Here is a 14,579-nt window from a genome sequence, read left to right as displayed (position 1 = left end):
GCGGGATACAGATCCGGAGAGAGAAGATCAAGACAGCACTCTGTATCAAATTACAGAGCAAAAGACTGGGACAGGGGCACTGGGTGCCCTGGTCCTGCCACGACAAGGGCACTGGGTGCCCTGGTCCCTGGGACAGAGGCGCTGGGTGCCCTGGTCCTCCGGACAGACAGCTTTCAGACAGCTTTCCGATAGTGTTCCAGAGTGCAGAACATCAGTTTCCGGTGCAATTTTCAGGATAGTGGTGCCCATGCCCCCATCCTGAACATTTTCAATCCGATTTTGACTCCAGGTACACATCTGCATTCTTATTTCATCCTTGTATTTACAGCTGTTCATTGTTTAATCTCAATTCTGCAATCTTGTTATTAGTTCATACTTGCATTTTGGGATTAGGGTTTGAACTTGCATTACTTGATCTTACAATTTCAACAAGGGAATAGAAATCCTAATAGATATCCCATGGCTCTCTCTTTCACCAAAAGAAGTAGCCAATTATGCAATATCTCTAGGCTCTTTCGTATTCCGTAATGTGTGTCAAAAGGTAGGATTAGGGCATAGTCTCACTTTTTCCCCCACACATTTTGGTGAACCCGACATGAATCTATCATTGCTTCCTCTTGCATTACATTTGTTAGATCTAGATCTAGATTTAGTGTGTTTTCATTTCATTTTCATTAAAAGCAAAAAGAAGAAAAAAAAAAAAAAAAAAGTGTGTTTCTTTGCATTGGGTGTTTAAGTTTTGTGTAATCTTTTCAAAATGTCAGATTTTTATTTGCAAAATGTTCATGCTTTCGATGATTATTATGAGTATAGCCAAGACGAATTAGATGAAGCTTTAGATGAGTTTTTAAACCCTAAAGATGCCAAACCTTCATTTTACCAAAAACTCATAAACCTTGTTACTATGCCATTTCGTTGTGATGAGAAAGATAAGTTGAATGAGTCCTCTCAAGGGTACATTCCTATCAACTCTTCCACTAAATCTAGTAACATGGTTGTTTTCACCAATCCCCTCTATGAGGAGATGTCTCCTTTTGAATCAAAAGATAAACCTTTCAATAGATATGATCATGCTTTGTTGGATGATGCTCTTGATGACTTTGTGGCTTTATTGAAATCTTTAAACAAGAACAAAACTTCTAAATTAGTTAACATGATAAACTTGAATGAGCATAAAAAGCCTCTCTTTGAAGTCCAAGGAGCTTATCCTTCTCCCACCTTTCAAGTTTCTAAGTCACCTCTCCTTACTATCCAAGGAGGGTATGATCATGATTCCTTTCGTACTCTGAATAAACCAATCATCACTGTGCAAGGAAGAAAACTTATGAGTCCTTATAATTATGCCAAGCAAATAACTAGAGAGAGTTATCATGCGGTTGCCCATACTTATCATACCAGAAATAATAGGCAGCCTAGTCCTCCTCCTGTTATCCCAGTTTCCCTTCCGAATCCTCAACCGGTTCTTCCACAAGCTCCACGTATTTCACAAGTTCTTGGAAAGGAATATGATCTCATAGAAAAACTTAAAGCTACCCCTGCTAAGATATCCCTTTGGGATTTGATTCAAACTTCTTCCGCTCATCATGGAATGTTACAAGATGCCTTGAAAGATTTGAATGTTCCTACACCGAATACATCTAGTAATATAGCATCTTTGGTTAACTCTGTGATGAATCCTAAAGCTCAAATTGTGTTTACCCAAGATGAGTTGCCTACTAGTGAAATCCAACATCAATATGATCCCTTGATGATTGTGGTTATCATGAAAGACACTGCTATAAGGTGAACACTAGTAGATAATGGCTCTGGTCTTAATGTGTGTAGCATTAATCTTTTGCATAAGATGAATGTGGATAGATCCTTAATTGAACCGGACTCTCGTCCTATTCGAGGCTTTGATAATGTGGCTAAAACTTCATTAGGTACTATCACCTTACCCATCACAGTGGGGCCTGTTACTTTGCCTACACCTATCCATGTTATGTCGGGAAATCTAATGTACAACTTGCTACTGGGGAGACCTTGGATTCACAGTATGCAAGCTGTCCCTTCTACATTGCATAGACAAGTTAAATTTATTTATAACAATAAGACATATACCTTGATAGGTGATACTAATTTTCAAGCTTGTTTGCAAACATCCACTTCTAAGGGGGGGTCTTCTAAGCCGTCCTCATCTAGTGATGAATCTTTAAATAAGATACCTATCGGTGAATCCTTGCTCTCCGATGATCAAAATTCTTTGGATGAGTCTGGAGCTCTTGGAGAAGATTCTTCTCGACTTGAAACTACACATAAGAAGGATTTTGATCCTGGGAAGATCCTCGAAGATGACGATTGGGGATCCCCTGATTTTAATCCTACCTTTGTGGGTGAATATAAGGTTCCTTCTAGAGAAATTAAAGTTGAAAAGAAAGAAGAAACTAAAAATCAATCAACCTTACCTGAATCTATGAGTAATAATTTTGTGGCCTCCTCTCAAACTTCTTCTCCTCACATCTCTAATTATGAAGAGTTTGATTCTTTGTCTTATGAAAAACCACCTTCTCTTCCTGAAATGGCTGATCGTTATGGTCATGGTTTTCGCATTTTTGCTAAGCATGGGTATCATGGAAAAGGTTGTGGTGCTCATGAACAAGGGATAAGAGTTCCTCTAGAGACTAATTTTCACAATTATGCCTTTGGACTTGGCTTTAATCCCTGCAAACGTACTAAAGCTTCTAAAAGACCATGCATTAGTGTTAATGCTATTTCTACATCTCTATCAATGCAACACCCTGAGTATATTGATGGGGATCCTTTGTGTGCCTGTGCTTTGGATGTCTTCCCTACTGACGATGCTTTAGCTGAGTTCTTGGGAGCCTATGACACTCTTCCTCGTTATCATCACAATAGGGGACTCCCTTATTGTTTGAACACTGAAGCCTATTTTGGAAAAGAGATTGATAATGACGAGATTGTGAAAGAATTCCCTCAGTTAAAGGATACTCCTCAACAAAGTAATCTTCTCATAAGTGACACCACTGATGTTAAGATGGATCCTTGCAATAAAGAGAAAGTCATTAAAATTGGGAAATGTTTGGATGAAGAGGAACAGAAACAATATGAAGAACTATTGCATGAATTCCCTGAGATCTTTGCTTGGGCATATTCTGACATGCCTGGTATAGATCCTAAGATCGTTACTCATAATATTGTCTTAGTTCCTGATGCTAAGCCCGTGAAACAAAAGATTCGAAAAATGAATCCTAAGGTGGCTCTGCTTGTTAAAGCTGAGATTGAAAAATTATTGGAGGCTGGATTTATCCGCCCTATTGACTATTCCCCATGGATTTCAAATATTGTCGTTGTGGCTAAACCAGACAACAAAATAAGAATGTGTACCAACTTTCGGGATCTAAATAAGGCTTCTTTAAAAGATGATTTCCCTCTTCCAAACATTGACATGATAGTTGATTCTACGGCAGGACATGCTTTGTTATCCTTCATGGATGGTTTTTTAGGCTACAATCAAATTTTTATTAACCCTCAAGATCAATTCAAAACTGCTTTCACCACTCCTTGGGGTACGTTTTGTTGGATAATGATGCCTTTTGGACTTAAAAATGCCGGTGCAACTTGATGCCCTCCTAAATGGCACAATGTTAGTCTAAGATCAAACAACACAAAACACACAAGATGTTAGAGTTAGTCAATCAAAAACTAAAACATATGAAGGCATTCCAAGAGAGACACTAAAAACATGCTAATGAATCTAACTAAAGAAGTAAGACAATGAGATATCTCCAACCATCTCTTAACATGATATTAGCTCCTTTCTCCCTTGTTCCTCTCCTCTCCAAGTTCCAAAATAGTGTAGCTCTCAGCAGCTTTTTGCACTATGGATGCTTATGGAGGATTGAGATTTGTAGAATAGCTCCAAACATGAAATGAAAAGCTATTTTTAATGCTAAAATGATTGATTTTACCAAAAAGACAATATTTAGTTATGCTATGCTAAATGCTCTCTAAAATGGCTATAGTCTAAATGCTTACAAGTTTTCAGGATCTGGATTATGAAGGAATGGGCTCTATTTATAGGAAAAATGGAGCAATGGATGGTCAAGATTGAATGGTTTAATCAAGGGTCAAGCTTGAAAGTTGGGGATCCATGTGCACAATTTGCACCAATAAAATGGTGACAAGTGTCAACATAGGATTGGGTTGAGAGAAGAGGTTGGAGGCATTAAAGGCCTGAGAAGACCTCATGGTTATCTAGAAGGTAAGGGTCAAGTCTAAATTAGGATTACCCACTGGATTAGGAGTTAATGCAAGGATAAACCTTTGTGAAAATGATTAAGAGATAATCATGGTCAAAGCATTAATGACCTGATGAGACCCTTGGGTTGGGTAGAGGTTGAGTCAAAACAAATGTTTTAACCATGTGGGAGGGTTGAATTAACCATTAATGGTTATTGGAGACTTTGGGGATTAAGTGGTTGAAGGTTGAAAGCTTTCAAAGGTTATCCAAGACTTTGGGGTTTTTGGTGGTTGAAGGTTGAAAACCTTCAATGGTTATCCAAGACTTTGGGCCATTTGAGAAGTGACTCCATTTTGCTTATGAATGTGACAATATTTAGGGGATGAATTAGGCTAATTAGGAAGGGGTTAGAAGAATCTAGAAGGGGATTAGATTTTGCAAGTGGATTTGGTGGGTGAGGGAAAATAGGATTTTATTTAAAATAAAAATTCATTTATTTCAAAATGTGTGCAAGTTGCATTTGTAGGAAAATGCAAGTGGGGTGGGGATAATGATTTAAATAAATGTTTTATTTAATTTATTTAAAAGAGGAATAGGGGGATATAATTAAATAAATTGATTTTATTTATTTAATTGAATGAAATTTGATTTAATGAATTAATTAAAATAAATTGAATAATTTATTTAATTAATAGAAGAATGTTTGGGGATGAATTAATTAAATATTAATTTAATTAACTGATGGCTAGTGGATTTTTAATCAAATAAATACGAAATATTCATTTAATTAAAATGGACAGATTTATGTGACTACACAACTTATCAACGAGCGATGACCCTTATCTTTCATGATTATATGCATAAGATTTTAGAGGATTATGTTGATGATATTTTGGCCAAATCCTTTCTTCGCATGGATCATGTTAAAATCCTTCATCAAATCTTTGAAAGAATTCATAAATATCACATGCGCTTGAATCCCCGCAAATGTGTTTTTGGTGTGGATACTGGAAAACTATTAGGGTTCATAGTTTCGCATCGTGGGATTGAGGTGGATACTAAGAAAATAGATGCTATTGTCAACATGCCACCTCCTAGAAATGTGTCTCAACTTAAAAGCTTACAAAGAAAAATTCAAGCTATTCGTAGGTTTGTGTCTCAGCTTGCAGATCGTACCTTTCCTTTCACTCAACTTCTTAAAAAGGATATCACTTTTCAATGGAATGAGGATTGTCAACAAGAATTTGAAGATTTAAAAGTGTATTTGGCTAGTCCTCCTATTCTTCAACCTGCCGAACCGTCTAAACCTTTCCTTCTGTATATAGCTGCTTCTTCTCATGCTCTTGTAGCATTGTTAGCACAACATGATAAAGATGGTAAGGAATGTCCGGTTTATTACATAAGTCGTACCTTACTCGATTATGAGACTCGATATTCTGCGATAGAAAGACAATGCTTGGTCGTGGTGTTTGCGACTCAGAAATTGAGACATTATCTTTTAAATTCAGAAGTCCAGGTCATGGTAAAGTTTGATCCTTTGAAGCATCTTTTCTCTAAAACTGATTTATCAGGACGTCTAGCTAAGTGGGTTATGATGTTAACTGAATTTGACCTTAAATTTGTTTCACAAAGAGCAATTAAAGGACAAGCGTTGACCGATCACTTAGTTGAGGCCCCTTCACCTTTCTCCTTCCCTAACCCTGAATCCTTTCCTGATGACTTCATTCTTTCTATAGAGAAAGATGAAACTTGGGAGTTATACTTTGATGGCTCTAAGTGTCATACGGGATCGGGGGCAGGTGTTGTTCTGATTTCTCCTACAAAGAAACCTATTCCCTTATCATATCATCTAAATTTCCTGTGTACCAATAACATTGCTGAGTATGAGGCTCTTATAGCGGGAATAAAAGCAGCCTTAGCTCTGAACATAAAACACATACATATCTATGGAGATTCGCAATTGATTATAAGACAAGTAACAGGAATGTATCAAGCAAAACAAGACAAATTATCACAATATAAAGACCTTGCTATCTCTTTATTACAAAATTTTGATTCTTATACCATGGAACCCGTTCCTCGAAAAGATAATCGACATGCGGACGCAATGGCATGTGTGGCTTCTCTAGTATCTTTAGAGGACCCTATGGTCGATCTTAATTTTGTTATTCACAACCTTATTTCTCCAGCTATTGAAGATGATTCTAGCTTGGTAACATGTTGTGATTTTATAGACTCAGATGAATGGTACTCGCATATCGTAAGATATTTGACCGATGGTACCTTTCCTGATTCTGCTAATAGAAACACTAGGGCTAGAATCCACAAGTTGTCTGCTAGGTATATCATTCTTTCTAATGTCCTTTACCGAAGGGGTTATGATGGTCTTCTCCTTCGTTGTCTTAACAAGTCAGAAATCCCTGTTGCTCTTGAAGAGGCACATTCAAGTGCCTGTGGTGGGCATTTTGGGGGCAAATCCTTAGTTCATAGATTGCTTCGTATGGGATACTATTGGCAAACTATGCAGAAGGATTCCTTTTCATTTGTTAAAAAATGTCATCAATGTCAACAACACAATAATCTGATTCATGCTCCTGCCCAAGAACTTCGTTCTCAAGTAGCATCTTGGCCTTTCTCCGCATGGGGTTTGGATCTTATTGGAAAAATCTCCCCTCCTTCATCTCAAGGACACACCTTCATTATAACCGCAACGGATTACTTTACGAAGTGGGTAGAAGCTATTCCCCTTCGCTCTACTACTGCTGAAGTGATTTGTCAATTTCTTCTAGAAAACATTATTTCTCGATTTGGGATACCTTCCACTATAATCTCAGATAATGGGACATCATTTAAGAACAAGGACGTGAATAAATTCCTCAAGAAGTATCATATCAAACATCAATTTTCTACACCATACTATCCTCAGTCAAATGGTCAAGCCAAATCATCCAATAAGATAATTGAACAAATTCTTCGCAAAACCGTGAATAAGCATGGTAAGGATTGGAGTAACCAGCTAATCTATGCTCTTCGGGCTTACCGAACGAGTGTATGAATTGCCACAGGAGCTACTCCTTATAATCTTGTTTATGGTGCTGACGCTATTATGCCTTTAGAGCTAGAGATTCCATCACTTAGGGTTTCTCTCAAAGGTATAGTAGATGATGACTCTTATAGAGAACAACGACTTCAACAGCTTGAGATGCTTGATGAACAGCGTATAAATGCTCTTGAGCATATTCAAGCATATCACAAAACTCTACAACGAAGCTATAATGATAAGGTTATTCAACATTCCTTCTCAGTAGGTGACTTAGTCCTCTATGAGAATCAGCGCAATGTGAATGCCTTACCTGCAGAAAAGGGAAAATTCAGTCCTAATTGGCTTGGACCATACATCGTTATTGAGGATTATGGATCAGGTGCTTACAAAATAGCGGATGTAGACGGTACGCCTCTTAAAGAACCTATAAATGCTATGCACTTGCGTAGATATTATGCTTAATTCTTCATTCCTTATTTATCTTCTTTTCAATTCTTCGAACATTGGATAATATGTTAGTGTCTCTTAATTAAAGCAAAATAGAATTAAATGTTATGATGTTTTGCTTCGTTCTTGACAAGTGTGTTTCTTTACTTCATGGTTTGTCTTGAATTCATTTATGTAAATTGTGAAAGATTTACATTCCATTATGCTAGCATATTATATAGTGTCGTTATGTGTTAAGTAGAATCGTATCATGTTGTGTTTAAGTTCAAAATTAAATCACATTAGTTATATGATTCTTAGACTTAATACATATTTCTTCCTTATCATCAATGTTGTACTTGATTAAATATTTTAATTAAGTCACACATGTATCAATTTAATCATGGGGCATTGAGAAATCAATCACATGGAAATTAAATTCTGAACATACATGTACATTTACCAAATGTATTAGATTTAATCAAAACAAAATATATAATGTTTTAAGCATTAAAGATAACACATTTGAGACAAAAGAGAAGCATGTATATATACATATATATGTGTGGATCGTATACAAATATAGGTCACTATATATCCAAAATGTGACCAACCCTACATCATAAAATCATCTCCTATCCCTAGGGCTAGTGGCTGGAGAATGTCGACTGGACGCTCCCTCCTGATCTGGCCGTGAAGGTGGACCCATGGGTGTGTAGCATGATACAGATCGTGAGTGACTCCGAGAGGAACTCTTGCGATCCCTATCCATAAGGATCGCGTGATAGGTGGTAGCCTCGATCTGAGCCACTGCTAGATCTCGCCGCACCTGCTGGAGGTCCTCTGATAGGACTCTCTCTCTCTATTGCACCTGTTGGAGGTCCTCTGATAGGACTCTCTCTCTCTCCCTCCATATATCTACCTGTACTCAGAATGGGAAAAACAAATCCTCATGCCGACCCGCGTTCCCCTGAGGCCTATAGGCAATCTGTGAGGAACTGGGGATCTGTGCTATCATGGAAATGTCTGTCATTGCCTGCTGAATTAGGGAACGCCATTCCTGCACATTAGCTGTGGTAGTAGAACAGATTTTTGTTAGTACCATTCTATATCATCAAAACATTAATCAATCAATATAAACCTACTATACCTGGATCTCCCTCGCGCCAGTAGGGATCATGATATGGTAGCATCTATGCCTGGGAACCGCTAGGCTCCCCTCGCTCGAATAATCTGTCTACGATGGGTGTAGGTTAGATGGTACTAGGGACAAGTCTCTGTATCGCCTCATGTTCCCCCTGTTGGGGAATAAGAGGTGGATCCAGAGCTATGGTATCGTCTCCTGAATGGTGGGGAGCTACATCCAACTCCTCCTCATCATCTCTATCCTCCTCCTCATCGTCCTCCTCATCCTTCTCATCCTCATCCTCATCCTCATCTGCATCATCACCTGCATCCTCCTCCTCCTCCTCTCTATCTGTATCCTCCTCCTCCTCCTCCTCATCACTGGGCTGATCACCTATAGGTGGATCAGGATCTCCCGCCTCCTCATGACCCTCTCCCTCCTCTAGTTCCTCTGACCTAGATCCCTGGTCCTTGTCTCAGTCTCCATGTCTCCATGGGCCTGGATAGCCTATCGGATGATCTGGTGGAAAGATAGGACCTGGATATGATCTCATAAACCATGAGACGTACCTCCGCTGTGCTCCAGGCTCTGCAGAATAATCAGTAACTACATCCTGATCAGATCCCTCTAAGTCTGTCATCTCAATGTCATCTACCATCGGTCTCGCTACTGCTCTAGGTCTGGCAAGGACCCGTGAGTGTCGAGTATAGATGGGCACATCGGCTGGAACACACTGCTCTAGTCTGAACTGCCTCCATACTCGGTCAAAGTAGAAAGGGACTATGATGTGTGCATATCATCCCCGCAGTAGGCGGTACCTCTGTAGGCATGCTAACTGTCTCTCCATACCATCCCATCTGTGCATCCGTAGGTAAGGTCTCCACACTGTCACCTCGGCTGTCAGTCTATCAAAAATCACTCTCCAATATAACAAATCTCCAAATCTCCACTCGCTGGTAAGTGGATAAGCGAACACCCTAGGTCGCTCGCTTGCTGTACTCAGCGAAAAGCCGACGGGCCTGGTACATGTGAAGTGCTCTAAAATCCACACCTGCAGAAGTGTGCATGTCATCAAACTGAACCCCTGTCCAAATACGTACTCCTCAAGGTCGTGATAGAGATGTGCAAGCATACTCCGACCCCAAGCATACACTCTCCTGTGTCTCTCCATCGCTCTGATACACCATGTGAGACCCCCATGCATATGTGTCCCTCGCCCATTAGGGCAGACGGCTAGTGCTATGATGGCTATCATAAGGTATCTCAGAAGGGGTACCTCCCTTGTAGGATGTAAGAGCCAGCTAACCATGATGCGACCTCTCGTCTCGCTCAGCATGACTCTCCCTATGCAATACACCTACTCTCTCTGATGATCCTCCGCTGACCGATCGGTCGCGTATGTAATAGTCGCTCCTCTGATAGGAAGATGAAGTATACGGTACACATCCTCGAGTGTGACTATCAACTCTCCTACTGGAAGGTGAAAAGTGCATGTGTCAGGATCCCATCACTCCATCAATGCCATCAGCATCGTAGGATGGAACCGAATGGCTGGCATGAGGATCACATACCATAATCCTACTATTGCCAGTGTGTCTCTCTCTGACTGAGTAAGCCGCAGAATCTGATCTCGTAAACTGCGAAGAATATGTCCCGCTGTATGCTCTCTCATGTACGGGAGACCCTGCAACACCAAAACATGACCGTAATCAGTACTTGATCATCAAAATCACAAATACAAACTATCGCACATCGTATGCTAGCCCTAAAACCCTTCGCCAGGCCCTGATTGGGGACCATAGTGTCCTATCAGGGACCATGGCGCCCTGTTAGGGACCATGGCGCCCTGAAGGGACCATGGCGCCCTTGTCAGGGACCATGGCACCCTGGGGGGACCAGGGCACCCCACAGGGACCATGGCGCCCTGGGTGGGCCCCGGTCAGCCTTCAAGGCCCGCATACGATCACAGAAAAGTCAAAAATGCAGAAAATCAAAAGTCAAAGTTCAGTCAACTCACCTCGTCCAGTGGCTCGTCGTCAATCACGGCCTGGCGCAGGATCTTAACCCTCATGGGATGCTCCGGTCATCATGAAGGCATGATGATAGCTATGTGGGCTCCGCTGCAATGAACAGTACTCAGAATCAACAAAGTGACAAATGCAAGTGTCTCTTTCAAGGTATATACGTTCATTCCTGTACCTTTATTTTCAAAACCCTAATTTTCCTCTTTCACTCATTTCATCATAACTTGAGTTTGGGAGATGCGATTTTCGAACCGTTTGTTGCGTAGGAATCGTATTTTCAGTCCCCTATTCTCAGGATGTTCCAAAAAGTGCTCTGATAAAGCCTTTTTAGTGAACATCCCTCATCAATACTCTCTTACACAATTTGTCGTAAGTAAACATGCTACCCTGTTTCACCTCCCTAATAAGCAAGTTGAAACAGGGGGGGCATATAGCTACTCACAAATTTCATCACTTTCCTTAGTAAGCATTAGGTGATTTTTGTGATCTAACATTTGTTTTGTAGGGTGCGGTTCCTAACTGTGTACTGCAGATGCCGCTGGGGGCTTCGTCCGACAACTTATGGATATATCCTTTTTCAAATAATGTTTACTTTCTATACTTTAGCTTGCATATGCACATAGTACTCATATGACCGCTAAAGTGGGGGCTAAATGTAATGTCATAAATTGTACGCACTTGCTAAAAGCGGTACAATTTAACACCTAGTTTAGCACCCGCCTTGGCACAGTTGCATTGTGCATTACATTTCTCCTTAAGTACTTAATTAATCAAATTAATTAGGTCTAAGGTCCTACCTCATCATTCTCTACATCATGAAGTTGGGCCCTTTCACTAAAGCGCACCCTTCGCATTTTATTCCTCCAATACATCACTTAATCAAAAACCGTAATTAGGCCCTATTCTGAGCTTGGGGGCTTAATTTCGGGGGTCAAAATATCTCGAAATCACCTGTAACTTCGGGATTCTCTCTAAAAACATCATATCTGACGGTCCTGAAAATTTGGTGAAAAGTTGTCGGGACCGTGTCACCCGGAGTGCACACGATCCCGGACGATTTTCCCAAAATTTTAGGAGCGCAATCCAATCATAAAATAAAGCTTAACCCCAAGAAATTGGCGGGATATTCAATCTCTAGGTCAACCAAAATATGAAATTGCGACCTAGGGTTTCATACATAAGAGCTCTCTTTCTTCATTTGAAGGGATCCGATTTTGGTTTTCAGGAACTTCATATGCAGTGAAAGAGAAGATCTTTGAAGACTTCAACATCTTACAACATCCCTCTATCAAGCATTTATCAATTCCATTCATCCATTTAGGGCTTGGAAGACATTAAAGAACAATAGGAGATTACCGACTGAAGATTGGCTTGTACTCCTCCCTTGAGGGTTGGGTATGATTTCATGTTGTTTTCATGTCTTTACATAAGCTTCAATACATCATTTATTCATGCTTTAGATCACTTTGCATCTTGATTTAGAGCATTTACGTTATCATTTACAAGAAATTAGGGTTTACTTTCTAGGTTGCTCTAGTTTGCTTTGTTGCATTTTAGGACCTTGCACACACACTAGGTCTGCACACACAATACATTTTACAAAACAACTTGGCTATTCGTGGAGGTGGAAATCACCGAAGCGGGGGTTTGACTAAGGTAAAACCCTATATAGCTGCCCATACACCCTTTTTCAGATATCATTGCAGGTTTCAAGATTCAGACGATGCCGCGGGATACAGATCCGGAGAGAGAAGGTCAAGACAGCACTCTGTATCAAATTGCAGAGCAGAAGACTGGGACAGGGGCGCTGGGCGCCCTAGTCCTGCCAGGACAGGGGCACTGGGTGCCCTGGTCCTTGGGACAGAGGCGCTGGGCACCCTGGTCCTCCGGACAGACAGCTTTTAGACAGCTTTCCGACAATGTTCCAAAGTGCAGAACAGCAGTTTCCAGTGCAGTTTTCAGGACAGTGGCGCCCGCGCCCCCGTCCCGAACATTTTCAGTCCGATTTTGACTCCAGGTACACATCTGCATTCTTATTTCATCCTTGTATTTATAGCTGTTCATTGTTTAATCTCAATTCTGCAATCTTGTTATTAGTTCATACTTGCATTTTGGGATTAGGGTTTGAACTTGCATTACTTGATCTTACAATTTCAACAAGGGAATAGAAATCCTAATAGATATCCCGTGGCTCTCTCTTTCACCAAAAGAAGTAGCCAATTGTGCGATATCTCTAGGCTCTTTCGTATTCCGTAATGTGTGTCAAAAGGTAGGATTAGGGCATAGTCTCACTTTTTCCCCCACACAGTTACCACTAAAGGGGATTGGCTACATTTTGGGAAATTCTTCATGTCGTACAGATTGCCAACAATAGTTGCAAGGTTTGTTGATCCTGAAGATTTCTTCAATGGTATGTTTAGAAAGAAGGTGAGGTGTGGGGCCAAAGTTCATCAATTCCACTTCCCTGAGGACTTCATAAGAAATGAGTTTAATCTGGCAGAGCAAGAGGTGGGAAAGGAAAAATGGTTGGTGTTGACTCTAAATTTTACTTTGGAAACAAACAGTCTTATGGGAAATTCAGTGCTAGGGGACCGATGCGTAGGTTACACTGAATGACCTCCGGGATTGAGAAGTCGACTCTTCCTTGGTGTTTTGAGGAAAGGGAAAGAAAGAAACACCTTTAAAGACTACTAAGGTGATATACCAGATCATTAAAAGACATGAGCATACAAATTCCATAAAAACATATGACTTTCATAAGCCCATTCAACAATCTACAAGTCAGGATCCAGAACATAATAAAAAAATACAATCAAATTTATTTGCGACATAAGGAAATTTCCATCATGCATTTACCAGATAACAAGTACGAGACATGGTCTAATCGGAAAAATCTTAGATAGATAGATTTCCAAAGTTATTGAAACTTTAACACAACAGCATAGAAAATACCATCAAAAGCATACTGAAAGAGGCATCATAAAGGTCGTATGCACAATTTGAATAACCTTCCTCAAGCAAAACCATAATAGGTTTTAAAGGCTCTAAACTAAAACTTCTACTTAGCCAATTTGATTGTTCCTTTTTCAAAAGTTCAAAACCTCTACAATAGGGAAAATACCAGCATAAATAGAGCCCTAGGCTCCTGAAAACAACCCCCGAAAGCACACCAAAAGGGCATAACCTCCCTAAATAGAAAAACATGCCGTGCCACTCTAGAGATCATACCCAACAAAATGGCCTTTGAAATTCTACTCCTCACCTACAACGGTCCGCATACTACCACGAACTGAAAAGATTTTGCTAACTCCAAATGGGCTGCTGGAAATAGACAAAAATGAAAGAAACTGCTCGCATACTGCACCAAAAGGGTGGGCCTTGAAAGAACAACTAGTCAGCATGCCTTCCCATTTGTCACCACCACGCTACTTCAAAAAATGAATGCCCGAAACGGACCGAGGGAGCAACGTCGGGCCGACAACTGTCCTACGCACCCTGCGCAGCTAGATAACAAAAAAGGCAAAACTAACCGGGCCCGCAACAAACCTTAGATCGGGAAAATTAATGTGAATATTTCTTGGCAGTTAACAGGGGAAAATCCATCCACGGAGTAAGAGAACCCAAAATTACTAGTTCCACCAACCAGATTTCATACCACAATGGGATGGAGCAGATCGAAGGCCTATTGCAAAGGCAACCATTCATCTTCAGAGAGTGTAG

The sequence above is a fragment of the Cryptomeria japonica genome, chromosome 10 (assembly GCF_030272615.1).
Source record: "Cryptomeria japonica chromosome 10, Sugi_1.0, whole genome shotgun sequence".
NCBI lineage: Eukaryota > Viridiplantae > Streptophyta > Pinopsida > Cupressales > Cupressaceae > Cryptomeria > Cryptomeria japonica.
Note: the sequence above shows the minus strand (reverse complement) of the source record.